Raw genomic sequence first — 16,386 nt, 5'->3', positions numbered from 1 at the left:
ATGTTTTTGCGTCAAGAGTCATTGCCAATCAAGGAATGGCTAATATGAATACGAATATCATAATTTGAACAAGATCAGACAATATTTTAGACTATGATTATAAAGACAACAAAACGTGAAAGAAGTTCTTAATCCATGAAATTCAGCATGTGAAATCTTTCGACGCTGAGAAAAATTGCTGACATTGTGAGATTTTTATCTCTCACACTGCACGAAAAATCTCATTTCCAGGATGGAAACTGACTTTCACATCCCTGGAAATTATACATGTCCTTCAAAACCCTGAGGTGTCCTGCCTGCGAACGAGACGTGTACAGTCCTTTACATGTCCTAGAATATCACGGAAATGCACTATTGCCTAGGTTGGGTTGCAAGGGTAGTAGTTGCCGGTAAACAGTAATAACCCGCGACCCAAGCTTTGCTTTGAAGTAGGCGCCGCCAGGCTTTTGTCTGCCTATTTCCCCTACACGTCTGGTGTAAGGGTCCTAGAAATTCCTGTACAAGCGCGAGTCCAGGTATGTAAGAAAAAAACAAGGACATTACACGGCGAACCAGGAAAGTCATGTACACAGTCAGGACACAGAACTTTTTACAGGTGTGTAAGTCCCTTGAAACACCTGGAAATTAGGGTTTTCATGCAGTGTCAGGGTCGCCAGATAGAATCCAGAGACTTTTTGGGTTGGAGGTACTCGCCATACTCTCTGCTGGCGAATCTTATGTTTTGATTTAAAGCGCAGAGCGATATCGATAAGGTCCGGTATCCAACTGAACTGCGACTGATGGCGACCGTTTGTGAAAAACTGCTTGCGTAAATAGGCTCCAAAGGGTGACAATTCGTCGCCTAACATGGCGATATTTTTTTACATGTCAAATAAAAAATAAAAAATTGGCAAAATAAGACGGATAGGTACTAAGTAACAGACAAACACAATACTGGCCGTTTGGGGAATGTTGCGCGAACGAATTTGGATTTATATGACATAATGTTTAATGAATAAAGTACCAATGTATAGTAAAATTTAAGCGTTTCACCTGAAATCAGTAAACACACAAAACATCTCTTTTTCAGTGACATTTGTTTTCACTGCCAGTAGGATTTCTATCGCTGAAAGGTCCTTGCCCTAGAAGAAAAGGGATAAATAACATACCTCATCTTGTGGAAAATTGTTAGATGATGTTTTCTTCTGAGACAGCCGTTGCATTGTAGATTTCACCCCATCTTTATTCATTCCAATCGTGATGTAGCACTCGGATACGTCCGCACTGCGACGAACTGAAATATCCTGAAAAAATATTATAAAGCGTCAGTATAGGGTCCTGTCACTCTTGTTCATTTATCAAGTCCGCATGGGTTCTGTATTTCTTGTCTCAGGTAAAGTTTGCGGCAAAAATGTCAGATAACCAGTAAAGACAAGGGTTGGCCAAAGTAAAAAGAACAACTTTTTCTCCGGAAGTTTGATTCAGCTAAAAATTTCATTAAGCCGGCGTTACAATTCATGCGAGCGCCGTAGATCGGTCAGAGCTCGCCGAATTTCAACATCGCTCGAACATCGGCTGTAGTTCACTGGATATCCGCCCCTTTATAAATAGGACGTGGCTCAGGCGACGTCTATCCAACACTATCCCCCATGATTATAAATCCCCCATGAGATGGTGGCATCTCTTGGACATGGACGAAGTAAGAATCGACTAACCCGGTAAAAATCTTATATTTGGATCAATTTTAACTTCTGATTTATTTTTAATATGTAGAGAATGAGTGGGAAGGACGGGACCATCAAAACAATAATATAAACAGCAAATTTGCGCAAAAACATCATAACAATTTTGAAAATAGTCGCCGAGTCCTCGCTGAATTTAACCTGGAAGTGTCCTGCAAACGCCGACCGAGCTGCTAAAAATCGTCCGAGGCCCGCATAATCACCCAAACGCCGGTCATACTCCGGCCGGAAATGCTCATTTGTAGTTCGACAACAAGTCGACCGAGCTAATTAAAGTCTTGATTTGTAAAGGGGGCTTAAATGGATGGAGTACGTATACCCACACTTGGTGGTTGACGCAGCATCATGGTGTGGGACGATAGGAAAAACAAGACTCGTCATCATCACAGAGAACGTCAACATGGTGAGACATATAGGGATGGAACATCATTCGTTATCCAGCCAAAATGTCTTCAAGATGGGACCAAATGCCATACTGCAAGATTACAACCCCCTTTCACACAAGGACCATTGCAGACTTTCTCCTGGACGCAGCAGTGCTGCCTTAAGGTCCCCTCTCACTTGACGTGCGGCACGCTTGCGGCATTGCTGCGTTCGTTCACTGCGGCACTGTTGTGTTAATTTCGCCGATTTTGTCTTGCACTCACACTGACGTGCGGCACTGTTGCGTTTCTAGACTAAAGGAACATGTTATTGACAATTGCAGCGTTGTCAATTTATGAAAAATCACCGTAAAATGATGAGAATGCCCCAAAATGAGATTTATAATGAAAAGATTTCCCTTATGATAATGAATTATATGGTACATATGCTATAAATAACCTTGAAAGACTTTTACAGTAAAGGAAATGACCCAAATGAACGGACACGAACTATATACCAAATTTCACTCGATGTGTACGTTTTGCACCATCTAACGTTATGTGTAATTATGTATGTTTATATGTTTATTCACCAATTTTGCAAATTTCTAAAATGAAAATGTTTCATATTTCATACTTTTTTGTATGACGCTGAGTATTTTCATTGTCGGCGGATGGCTTGCCAGCCTATTGATGTCTAAGTCTTATCATATTTGTAAAAAGTGAGAAAAATATGGCCCATGGGTCTGAATGACTGCAATTTTGTATTTTATCGGTGGCAGGCTACCAGCAATGATTAGTTTGTAACGTTATAACGCAAACGCAAACTCGTTATCATCCAACATAAATAATTTCTTTTTGAACGTTGTACGATAACCTTTATCTCTACATCCGTAGGTTAGTCGATAAACCAGTTACTTATTTTTTGTTTTCAAGTATAAAATACTGACCTACTTTCCATTAAATAAATCAAAAGATGCATTTTTAAGTTAACTTTGAATACGGATACAAGGTAAGTTTTCTGGAATTCGCAGTGTTTCAACTGGATCGAAAACCGCTGTAAAATTATTAGAAATGCATCTAAAATAGTTTTTCGGTGATAAAATGATGTTTACTTTTGATTCTTGGTGTAAAATAGGCAAAATATATCCTTGATACTGTTTGGGGCATGGTTGCGGCACCGTTGCGGCACTGTTGCGGCACTGTTGCGGCACTGTTGCGGCATCTTGCCACTTGCGTTATTTTTAAACTTTTTAAAAAACGTCGCGCTTGCTTGCGGCACTTCTAGGTTTGCTTGCGGCACCTCTAGGTTTGCTTGCGGCACCTCTAGGTTTGCTTGCGGCACCTCTGCGTTTTCGAACGCAGCAATGCCGCAAGCGTGCCGCACGTCAAGTGAGAGGGGGCCTTTAGTATGGTTGGTCTTCCAACAGCATATAGCCGGGTTGAACACCTCTTTGGTCAAATGTTTTTCTTGAGCAAAGAGTAACAATAGCTCAGAGCGATTATTTCGACCTGTTTAGTCAATTTTCCTTCATGTACAAGCCAATACAAACGGACAAAAAAACCCCGAAACATGTTCAACTTCAATAGGGTAAATAGGCACTTGATTTGTGTAACACACTGATCACGTAAATAGGTCATGTTCTCGTTCCATGAATTCACAATCATTACGTTTTATGTCATGGGAAAGAACATTACACAAGCTTTCAAATGATATACAAATCATTGTTGTTGATGGGGAAACAACGGAAATATGATCAATCAAAGTTAGTATTCCAAAATCGCTGTGCCTAGTTTATATTTAGGTAAGTGAAAGCACGGTTCATATTTAATTAATTTGATACATATATTTGATACATATATTTGAGGGTTAAGATTTCAATTCGATTCATATCTATACGTTTTTTTCTTTACTCACATGTTGACTATTCCTGTTTGAAACTTTGCATGTTAATTTGAAAGACAATCCAATAGAAACACCGAAAAAAATTCTAAGAATTTCAAGTCTCATAAATACAACAAACCATAAATGGCAATATTAGTTTTATGATTATATTCAAAAGACAATATATTAACCAATTTTGACAGCATATTTTGAATTCGGTTTCATCAATTTTCTCTTATGGAAAATACTCCATAGTGTGTTCCTTTCTATTCTGCCTTTAAAAACATGAACAACAGAACCTGGACAATCACACTCGCCCAATTTTCAGAGAATGATGTACAAGTAAAATATGAAACATACTTAAACATACTTACTTACTTTATTCAAAAGATGTGCTTCGCAGCCCCCAAAACGGGCTGAATTATGCAACAAATTCACAGACTTCAAGTGTCCACTAACAACTGATTGATTCATAAAACTTTACACATTAATGTCGAGAGTCTGCGAAACAGCATTATTTATGTGACCATACACATTTAAAAATTGAGTACTTAAAAGAATTCAAGATGGTAAGGAATTTGGCAGTATTCTGATCCATAAAGTTGCCATCTTTGCCATTAAATCGACTTTAACCATGAGAAACGACATTCCCAAAAACATCAAGGCATGCAACAAAACAGCAAGTGTAGATAACAGAATAACAATGTCTGCTACGACATCTGTTGTCAATAGCAACATCAACGACGTCATACACATATAAGATACCAGTTTGGGTCCGCCATTTCGGGTCCGCCAACTTGAATTTTCCAAAGATACATTTTTTTCAGCAAACAATCACAAAAGACATCAAGAATAGACTATCAACGTTCATTTGAACGCTTTTTGATGACAGGTAGTTAGGAGTTTTAAGGGATAATAACCCAGTTAAAATTGATCTGGTGATATTGTCCGCCATCTTTGTTTTTTTGCATCCTCTGTTATCACTAGTGTCATCGTAAAAAAGGTTTTCAATTTTCCCATTTTTACAACAAAAGCTTTGGTAGACAGCTCATGGTATGATAGTCTCATGCCCAATGGAGCAGTGGCCTGCATTGATCTCGATTAAGTTTATGTGGTTCCTAAATGACAATACCTTTGAAAGCAAGCTATATTGTGTTTAGCTTAATTATGTTTTCTATCAAATTGACCAATGTTGGGTGTATACGTTATGACTATATGTACTGGATGTAGTCAAAGTTACAACGGCCACAAAACTAAGATTTGTTTGCAGTACTTAAACATATCAAGACTCTAAAAATAATTCAAAGTATCGCTTATACACTGAACCAGCTGAAGAAGCTTGACTACTTGTATTCAAGCAGAGTTAGGGTTCTTCACGTTGAAATGAACAAAATGTATTCATACAGTCTTTACGCCTTGATATGAGCGACATTCCGGGCATTGTCACCCCTTTCTTTACTTTCCCACAACACATATTATATGTCGTATTATATGTCGTATACATGATCAGAAATTGTGATTATTGCCCCTCAGAGTGATACCGGTTTTATGCAGTGTTTAGCGTCAGCACGAGTGACATGTTTTTGCCTTTACGTGGATGATGTATTTTACCCGGGTGTGGATGGTGTAAAACACCAGGGCCAGGTTTTTATTAACATGAACCCTGCTATGTTATATTAACATATGAAGTGATACAGCAGTATAATAGTTGTACACTGGTTTTTACAGGTAATGTCCAGGAGTATTATCTCAAGGAAAGTCGAAGTTCCGAAAAATGTAAAGAAAACTGATCTGAATGATAGCCATAGCCATAGCCTTCGTTGTAACACTGGTACTCATTCCACAAAAGCGTCTTCGACCGAGGTATGATTAATTATCAATTATATGATAATTTCTAATATCCTATGATAATACGAGATACATTACTGATCATGAAAGAACAACGGACACGTGTGAAAATCCTTCCATCACCAATTAATGCAATAAAGTGGTGTTTAATATAATGAAATGGTTAAATTATCATAGAAAGATAATCAACCAAAGTCTTGGTCTGTATTCGTTTGTGTCATGATGAAGTTTCCATGTAGCCTTTTCTATTAACGGCAAACAACTACATCAACAATTGCAAAGAAATCAACACATACCCGTAAAATCACTTCCTGGTGTGAAAGGGAGACGACAGTTGTGCTGATACATGCGAGGATGACAAGCTGGAGAAACTCTTTAGTGGCCATCTTGGCTAGGTCGGAGTATATTGATAGCTTCTGTTTTAAAAATGCCGTCTGGCTTGTGTTTTGCAAACAGTCCTACGGAGCCCGGACTGCGTCTGCGCATTTACTAATTCACACACCGGGTGCTACCAATTGAATGGTTCGTAGGTTACCGTTGCTCCGTCTGGCACTTAAACCCTGTGCTATACTTTACAACGGAGGTTGAGGTTGCTGAATTGAACTTTGGACAAAGCTGGTTTCCACAAATAGTAAGGGCGATTGTTACAAACACCCTACGTGAGCCTCACACGTACAGCAGCGTTAGAATAGTAGACAATTCACTACGTATGCACTGTGCCTACGTCGCCGTATGTTCATCTGATCTAGCCAAAGAACTGATGTTTTTACATTTTGTGTCGGCAGAAGCGTTTCTTTAAGGCTTTTGATAATATTTTTTTAAAGATCAGTCCGTTTTACCGGGTGTAAGTATTTCTAGCTGCAGGTACGTAGCTACTAACTGTTAGTCAACCTATGAAATGGAGGCAGTCGTGCTCTTTCAAGTGTTGGTGATAGGACTCTGTGGATCTTTGCCTTGTGTCAGGTTAGTAGAACTAGTGTTGTGTCTTAAATACGCAATCTTCATCCTTTGAATTTGACAGGACATTTAGAATTTCATATTGTTTGATTCCTAGAATCGAAACTTTACATCTATCTAATGACTGAGTGATAATGACAAAAAGGAACAAGTTCTAACTCTGCAATAAAGTGGCAGTTAAGTTTTACTTTCTTGTAGTCTGTTTAGTCACAAAATAGTCTTCAACAACACATTTGGTGTCCTCCATTTACACAAGATGCTATCCACATGGATATAAAAAAAAACTATATTTACTCTCAGCATGTGTACGTATCTGAAGATGATTCCGCCATTCATTTTGGATTTTTAAAAAGTAACACACTACAAACGTAATTCGACATGAATTAGTTCACATTGGCAGTATATTCTTTTGCAGCTCCAGCTACTGCTACGTCAGAAGATCCGTCGTGGTGGCCACAAGCCAACGTTACTACGTTAATTGTGGTTTCTGGGGTTGGTCAAGATGCAGCCGTTATAGGTAGGCTATTTTTGGTTTGGTCAAGAACTGAAATGTTTCCTTTACTTAATATACGTACATCCATATTCAGTTTATGTATTTATCAAATTTATGACATTTTCTGTTTTTAAGTACTTGAGATGCAAGATGTTAATATGCCTTTAACTTTTAGAATTTAGCTTTTTACAGACGCATTGTAATGTATTGTGAAAAATATTAATCCATGCCATTGCTTATAACAAACGAAAACATTTTGGCAAGATCAAAATATTTGTTTTATGATGATCGACATACCTAATGACTTTTACATCGATAGCAACAATGATAATATATATTATTTTATAAATCTCCTAGACTGGTATACAGCCGTGAATATCGGCAATACAGAACATGCTGTAGTGGGTGGGAAGGACGTTACTGTGATACAGGTGAGTTTATAGCTTTCTTTTTCGTGACCTTAGATATTATAGAAGATTTATTTGAAGACAAATTTTGTATTCTATAAAAGACAGGAATAAGCTTCAAAGCATATAAAATATAACTTTACAACTTACAAGTGGGTCTGAAAACGTTGCCAGTCAAACTACATCGCTATATATCAATTATCGAATTTACCTACTAGTAGATTTGCTAAAATGCATTATAGACCGACGAAGAGAGCACAGATCGACTGCTTGAACACAGTTTTTACAAAGTAACAAGAGAATCGATCCCTAAAAAACGCTACTTCCAAATTAAGATTTCCAAAATTGTTTTGGTCCAAAGTGGATTTTGATTCAAGTTTTCCATTGAAAGTGTTTCAAATCATGTACATATGTTATTATATTTAGTTTGTATTACATTTCTTCAGCAATCTGCAGTCACGGATGTCCGAACGGTGGAACTTGCATCATGCCGAATGTCTGTAGCTGTCGGCCTGGCTACAACCCCCCTCGTTGTGAACGTAAGGTGTAATATTCTATAATCTGTACAATGTGAAGTAACATTTCTTAAATATTCCCAGCTGAATATGACATTCTAACATCTATCTATTTTTTTTTGTAAAATCATTTTTTGGGGTAAAATCAAGCACAACTAACACTTCAAATTGCAAAATGACTAAAGTAATATCCAAAACCTGTCCTTCTCTCAGTAGTCATTCATTGAAAATAAATTAATAATGTACATTTCTATCGTTTATATACTTTATTTCTTATTTAGCCATCTATGCGTGTGCAAGCAACCCATGTCGACATGGAACGTGTCACGAGTACCACTCTTACTTCCGATGTACCTGTCACGACGGATGGCAAGGAACTACGTGTAATATAGGTACGGACATCTTCGCCTGAATATATTAGTGGTAATAATTATATTCTCACACCAACAAAATCAATATTTCATCGTAAAACATTTGTTTAGCTCGTTGTTTGCCTACTGAATTTTTGTTTGTTGTTTGCCTACTGAATTTTTGTTTGTTGTTTGCCTACTGAATTTTTGTTTGTTGTTTGCCTATTGAATTTTTGTCTTCCTACTGAATTACATTTCATATCTTATATATGTATTCAATCTTCAAGTTGTGAACTGCGGGCACCCTGGATCTATCGACAACGGAATGTGATTGGCGACAGATACCTGTACGGTGATACAGTACACTATACCTGTAACACGGACTACGTTCTTGTGCACCCCACGGACCAAACCGCAGCCCAATGCCAGGGAAATGGACAATGGTCGACATCAAAACCACGATGTCTCTGTAAGTGTACATTCAATGTGAACAACTGTTTAATATCAAATCTGTGACTAAAGAAAGAAGGCTTCAACTCTTACGGTGCACGTCTGTCTGACAATTGACTATATTGTCTTGCTTTTGGGATCATGTAATTGCTGCTCTACCATGTTCTCGTTTGGTGCAAAAGAAAATGTTTGAGATATTTCAATAGATCTTGCGCGATGCTGAGAATTTTTAATATCAGACTATTGTATCACACATACGTATTTCATATTCAACACAGTCGGCAACACGTGCCAAAGCAATCCATGTCAACATGGGGGAACATGCATAAACAGTGTCGAGCAGCATTACTGCGCCTGTACGGAAGGATGGGCGGGAGAAATATGCGAAACAGGTACGGCTTACTACCCCTAGTCATATACTACCCAAGATAATCGTCGATTTTCGAATGATGCCTGTATGGGGCCCTGTATTAATATGGGTTTGGGGTATTTCTCACCTAAATGTAGCAAAGCACTTCGAATGGGGAAGTAATTTTGCAGAATCTGCAGAATTTGCAAATCAGTTTAAGGCGGGTTGAATTTGCAAACAAATATCAGCAGCACAAGGGTTTTGAGAAACAACAAATTTTTTTACGAATGAACGGTATAACATGATAGGTATTTGATATATGTCATTTCCGAGGCATATGGCTGTATAAAAGATTGCAGATAGATGTTTACACCTGCCAATACAGGGAACTTTCAAATCTTCAGCCGATTGCTTTTCACCATCTTTAAAATTTCCTACATACAAATCATGTAGTTTGTGAAAATATTGATGATTTAAGAGCACTACTTCTGCTATTATTTGTAGATATTCCTCTCGTTTTTCCATATCAAAACTATCTGGTTTGTATCTATACAGACATATCACCACCTCAAGTTGAAGATTGTCCTGATGACGTGGATGTACCAGCAGAGGACAACCTTGAAACAGTGAGATGGGCACCCCCAGTTTTCACTGACTTCAGGAACGAGACACTCCATGTAACATCGAACTATCCGGACTGCGTAGAGACCTTTCCGTGGGGCCAGTACGTTGTCCAGTACACCGCCACCAAGCCTTTCAACGGTCTGAGATCAACTTGCGAGTTCACCGTGAGAGTATATCGTAAGTTTTGTTCAGCATTCCGATTCTTCCACACAAACAGCAAAATGTAGGACTTCCTCTAAATTGTGACAAATAGGATTTCATGAAAAATTTAATACATGTACATTAACGTTACATAAAAAACGTTTGAAAAAAGAAAGGCGGCGTTTTCTATTTCAATATCTTCGGCCCGTTTTCTAATATCTTTGTATCAACTATTCATCCTGCTTTCGATATCCTGCCTCAGAAAATGCAACATTGTACATTTTCAAAGTCTTTCTTTATTATAGATGACCATATCGGTCTGTTCAACGTCGTTATTTTGTGTGTGTTATTCATTGTATCAACATACACTGATTATTTTAGGAATATCAGAATTGAAGATCTATGTACATCAAGATTGAAAATTGCCGATGAAGATTAGACATACAGGTAATAGAATACGCAAAAAGCAGTTACTCAAGCAACTGGATATGATTTTGGAAACGGTCAGACGTACGAAAAACAATGGATGTTGTTTGAAACGTCCGACCGTTTCCAAAATCATATCCAATTGCTAGAGTAACTGCTTTTTGGTGAAGATTGAAATTGATTTTGTATTTCCAGCCAGTCCGTGTCCCCCATTGGAACCCCCGGCTCATGGGGCCGTGGCTTGTAACGGCTGGATCACGCGGCTTGGCCGTGTGTGTAAAACCTTCTGTCAGCAAGGATGGACTCTACCAAGAGGGCTAGAGGGGAAAATAAATCAGCTGTACGTGTGTGGTGCTCATGGATCGTGGCTTCCTTCAGCGACAGTACCATGTTCTGGTAAGCTATGTTATTGTCTTTGCTTTTATTTCTAAAAACATACATTCAGTCAGACATTTTAGAGAGTAAGTATCAGACTTTTGTTGTGTGTTTTGTTTAGTAATCATCATTTCACCCTCCTCTGGATAGTTTCTCAAATTAAGACTCAAATTAATGCATGCATACATTATGTGTTTTTACCTCCATGAAATGTCATGGAATGGAGGTTATATTTTCTGTTATGTGTCTCTGTCTGTGTAGATGATTACTCAAGAACGGCTGGATGGATTGGTTTCATACTTGTTGTGTTGGTGGGGTGTGATGAAAGCTCGAATCGATGAGATTTTGGGAGCCATATCTGTCGTTATAATTGATATAATAATATCAGAAATCACCCCTATATTTGAGATATATTGGTACAGGCATCGTGCTTTATGTGTTTGTTAATGGGCTTAGCTCCAAGCAGATGGTGAGGTGACAGCTGTTTGGGGGAACCCCGAGTTTTTTTAATATGATAATTAGTTTTATTTATGTCTGCTTAGGATATCATGGAGATGTGAAGCGTAAGTATAATTGTAAGAAGTTGAGGTACATTTAACGATAATGCTTAACAGGTATGGATGTCTCACATACTGTACTGCTGATTTGAGTGACATGGTGATTAAAATGCCATTAGGTCCTCTCATCTAGGTTGGGTGTCAGAAGTTTTATGGGCGATACAGATGTGGACAGTTGTTAGTTGTCTCTTTCGTAGCCAATGGTACTTGTTTTTTAGCAGACGGGGTTGGCGCCAAGTATTCATCTTACAGTTGGTGTAGGGCTGTCAGAGGAAAGTGTGCATCTCGTTTTTGTACCGTGTGAACAGCTGATGTTATGACATATTGGTGGAAAATCAAATCACCATCTGACTAAAGTTGGCCACATCCCTTCTTCTTTCTGAGTTTCCCAACTTCCTCCCACCACACAGCTCTGAGGCACATAGTCGAACCTCAATAATGCTGACAACCTTAGACATTTTAAATGCCAAACATCAAGCTTAAGGAACACCATGCTACCATATGCCGTCGACCTCTTAAACGCACATTACACAATTAAGTGTCATATTTTGATAATTACCACTCAGATGGACATCCTCTGTGTCATTAAATAAATACACCACTACTTTCCCATAACATTTATATTATATAACCATTACTCTCAAATACAACCGACTATAAACATACATACCATCCACAAAAAAGCAATAAATATTTCATGGAGGTATGAGGTCCCCGAACTCTAGTTGTTTTATAAAATGTCTGGCACAACTCACGCGAATGCAATAGTGCCACACGGATTAGTAAATATGTACACATGAATCATGTCTGAAACATGTTTTGTTCGTTGACGTACGGTAGTTCCTTTTTGCGGCCTTTGTTCACATATTGCAAAATGTTGACTTTGTCTTAGTATCAATTCAAGTTGACTCCTTTGAGGTTTTTGATATCTCATGAGAGGTTTAGGTCACCCAATGTTATTGTACTATGTTAAACGCTGTGGACAGTATCAGACACACATCCGTTTCCAAACACCACGAGAACTACTCAGACTGTATTTTATGTCGAATAGATATGACTGAATACTCTCCAAGCAGAGGTTAGGCTCCGGCTGTTTTTTAACGTTTTTTTTAGTCGTTTTTTTCTGTTAGGTTTTGACACAGCAAGATAAAATACAAATGAGAAAGCCCGATAAAAACGACTAAAAAACGTAAAAAAACAGCCGGAGCCTAACCTCTTCTTGGAGAGTAATGACTGAACGCTTGTCAAATTTCTGGTTTAGAAAATAGCTTATCCACGCATATGCTAGAATCTACCATTTTGGTTCGGTGAAACGGATAGTGACTCGCAATGCACTAAATGCTGTTCAGCTGCAGCGGCAATTCAGAAATGAAAGTCTTTTAACGTAGTTCCTTTTTACGGCCTTTGTTGCGAAATGTTCCAGGTTAGGTAAGTGACTCGTTGCTGTGCATGCTTGGTGTACAGATGATATGGAGATAAATTTGACCATGAAACAATGGCATTGTTGCAATGTAAGTCACCACGGCATTTCGTGGGCCTGTGGATTGCTTGCATCAGAATTAGTTGACAGGTCCTTTGTTATTTCCCCCATGTAAGTTGTTTTCATACCGATACTACTAAGGTTACTTCAAAGTGGTTTGAATCCTTTTATCCGTGTTTTGGGTGATGAATATACATATAGTTTGCTTTCCAAATACTTACACGTAACTAGACGTATAAATCATTGATCAAGTAGTACCTCATTGATTGTTTTTCGCTGTTTCAGCTCAAACTTCAAGTGATAACGACGTCGATGGATCCTTCCCCGGCAACTGCGCCAGCTCAGATGCCAAAAATAGTATCAGACGTCAGTACCTAACAGCGTTGCGCAACTCATCGTTCTCCAAAATTTGCACGTCTTGGCTTGATCTGTGCTTGGAAGATAATGTAGAGGTTACTTGCAGTGGTGACTGAACTAAATGCCCAATGTTGTATACCATATCCCCAATGTCAGCTTTGTGACAGATATTATTTGACTGAATTTATAACTGTCTTCTGAAGCAAGTATAACATTATCACCATTTCTTTGTTTGAATTAACCGATACGTTGATATTTTCAGAAACATATCCTGCCGTCAAATTCGGCCTGGAAAGCAAACAGATGTTCAAATTGTAATTGTTCAATGCAAGAATCAAAACCTAAGAATTTTGACTTGTTTAATCTGAGATGTAAAGTGAAACATGATGCGCTGACGTTCCTATGATATTTTCATGGAAATAGATTTACTTTTTATCAATAAAGGTGTATCATTGATGTCTCTTTCTGCATACATGTGTTTATTTAACGTAGTTGTGTTGTATCAGGCATGCAGTAATGCGTTATCTGTAGTGAAATACACCTATATATTGATACGTTTCTAAGGATCACGACATGTTGTTGAAAGTCACAAACTCAATAAAATGCTTTCGAGCGGTCAGCTATATCTTCACTGCTTCACTCGTTTAATGTCGTAAGTGTATCAAAGTACGTACCTATTAGTAAATTACGACATACTACATTATTAGTTTCTCTTAAATCTTTGACCCGATCACGAAAGTCAGAGGTTCAGTAGATAGATATCAATATTAATCCGCAGACATGTAAATGTAAGATACACGTGGGACCATAGCTTGTTAAACTTCATGTCCTCTTCAGTACCTCTGATAAAAAGCTGCTATACTAGAGGGCCATCATCGACCTTCCTTCTCTCGACCCGCTCCCACCTAGCAAATATCATAGGGATCCATCCAAGTTATGCTGTAACTATGCAGCTACTTTACAGTGTAGCGATTTTATAGTGTATACAGGCCTTGGTGTAAGAGTAAAGGTCCCCTCTCACTTGACGTGGGGCACGCTTGCGGCATTGCTGCGTTCGAAAACGCAGATGTACCCCCACGGAACCTAGAGGTGCCCCCACGAAACCTAGCGGTGCCGCAAGCAAACCTAGAAGTGCCGGTTGCAAGCGCGACGTTTTTTTTAAAAGTTTAAAAATAACGCAAGTCGCAAGATGCCCCAACAGTGCCCCAACGGTGCCCCAACGGTGCCCCAAAAATGCCCCCACAGTGCCGCCACCATGCCCCAAACAGTATCAAGGATATATTTTGCCTATTTTAAACCAAGAATCAAAAGTAAACATCCTTTTATCACCGAAAAACTATTTTAGATGCATTTCTAATAATTTTACAGCGGTTTTCGAGCCAGTAAAAATACTGCGAATTTCACAAAACTTACCTTGTATCCGTATTCAGAGTTAACTCAAAAATACATCTTTTGATTTATTTAATGGGAAGTAGGTCATTATCTTATACTTGAAAACAAAAAATAAGTAACTGGTTTATCGATTAACCTACGGATGTAGAGAAAAAGATACAAGTACAACATTCGAAAAGAAATTATTTATGTTGGATGATAACGTTTGCTTTTGAGTTTGCGTTATAACGTTACAAGCTAATCGTTGCTGGTAGCCTGCCGCCGATGAAATACAAAATTGCAGTCATTCATCAGACCCATGGGCCATATTTTTCTCACTTTTTACAAAATTATATGGTAGACTTAGACATCAATAGGCTTGCAAGCCATCCACCGACAATGAAAATACTCCGCGTCATACAAAAAAGGGACGAAATATCAAGCATTTTCATTTCAAAAATTAGCAAAATTGGTGAATAAACATATAAATCTACATAATTACACATAACGTTACATGGTGCAAAACATACACATCGAGTCAAATCTGGTATATGGTTCGTGTCCGTTCATTTGGGTCATTTCCTTTACAGTAAAAGTCTTTCAAGGTTATTTATAGCATATGTATCATATAATTCATCATCATAAGGGAAATCTTTTCATCATAAATCTCATTTTTGGGCATTCCCATCATTTTACAGTGATTTTTCATAAATTGATAACGCTGCAATTGCCAATAACATGTTCATGTAGTTTAGAAACGCAACAGTGTCGCACGTCAGTGTGAGTGCAAGACAAAATCGGCGAAATTAACACAACAGTGCCACAGTGAACGAACGCAGCAATGCCGCAAGCGTGCCCCACGTCAAGTGAGAGGGGACCTTAAGTGGTGTAGGTTTTTGCCCTCTAGCGTTTTTTTGGTACTGCAGGGGTCATTTGTATCTAAGGCTTTGAAAAAAAAATTACTCAAAATATGTTTGAAGGATCGTCCTGATTTTCCGTAGTAGATAGAGTGATGGTTTATATCGTAATACTATTTTCTACTCCTTTTTATATCTACTAAAAGAAATTTATCATCCACAATACTCCACACGCGAGTATGCACCGTGATGACCCAACGAATTGCACTGGTAAAAATTCGAGAAATTTCTATATTTTGATCGATGACAATATTGATTACAATCGGCAACGTCTCTTGTTTTTGTCTCCATTTGCAGTTGCCGTGTGATTTCAAGCAAGTCCAAACATGCTGGGGGTGACGTAATGTGAACATATAAACCTGCCATGTACTTTACCACGCACAGCTTTCACTAGCAGGTCACACCCTAGAAACAAACAACATTGACTCACTGGCAGGAGAGGTTCGTGTAGTCTGTATCCTTGACGTTTCTGTTATGTGCACATTCATAAAGGTGGCCCAGCAGCCGATCGACACACAAACCATGTGAAAGGTAAACTTTGAAGTTTGTGATTAACTTATTTGTGGCCAGTTCCCAAAAGTCCGGAGAATACAACTGTTTCCGTGTTGTTTTTCTGTTGGACTGCAAGATGAACGCCGTTGTAGCGTGCATCATTGTCATTGCATCCTTTTGTTGTCTTGTATCCGATGGTGCACTTTTCGACAGCATTTTTCTCGACCCGGGCCAACATCAGGTAATTTTGGCATGAAAATGTCTACCCATAACCACAAAACCGGCTTACTCAACTATATAGTTTAAAAC

General features: G+C 38.4%; 1 long non-coding RNA gene across 1 annotated transcript; it reads left to right on the top strand.

The window, feature by feature from the left end:
- Window positions 1–9,927: 9,927 nt before the first annotated feature.
- Window positions 9,928–13,561, top strand: LOC118416588. The gene is made up of 3 exons (XR_004831223.1): window positions 9,928–10,138; window positions 10,724–10,924; window positions 13,226–13,561. It is a non-coding gene; the product is annotated as an uncharacterized LOC118416588 (long non-coding RNA).
- Window positions 13,562–16,386: the final 2,825 nt, after the last annotated feature.

Source organism: Branchiostoma floridae, chromosome 5 (assembly GCF_000003815.2).
Source record: "Branchiostoma floridae strain S238N-H82 chromosome 5, Bfl_VNyyK, whole genome shotgun sequence".
In the NCBI taxonomy this organism is placed as follows: domain Eukaryota; kingdom Metazoa; phylum Chordata; class Leptocardii; order Amphioxiformes; family Branchiostomatidae; genus Branchiostoma; species Branchiostoma floridae.
Note: the sequence above shows the minus strand (reverse complement) of the source record. Positions and strands in the feature narration are given on the sequence as shown.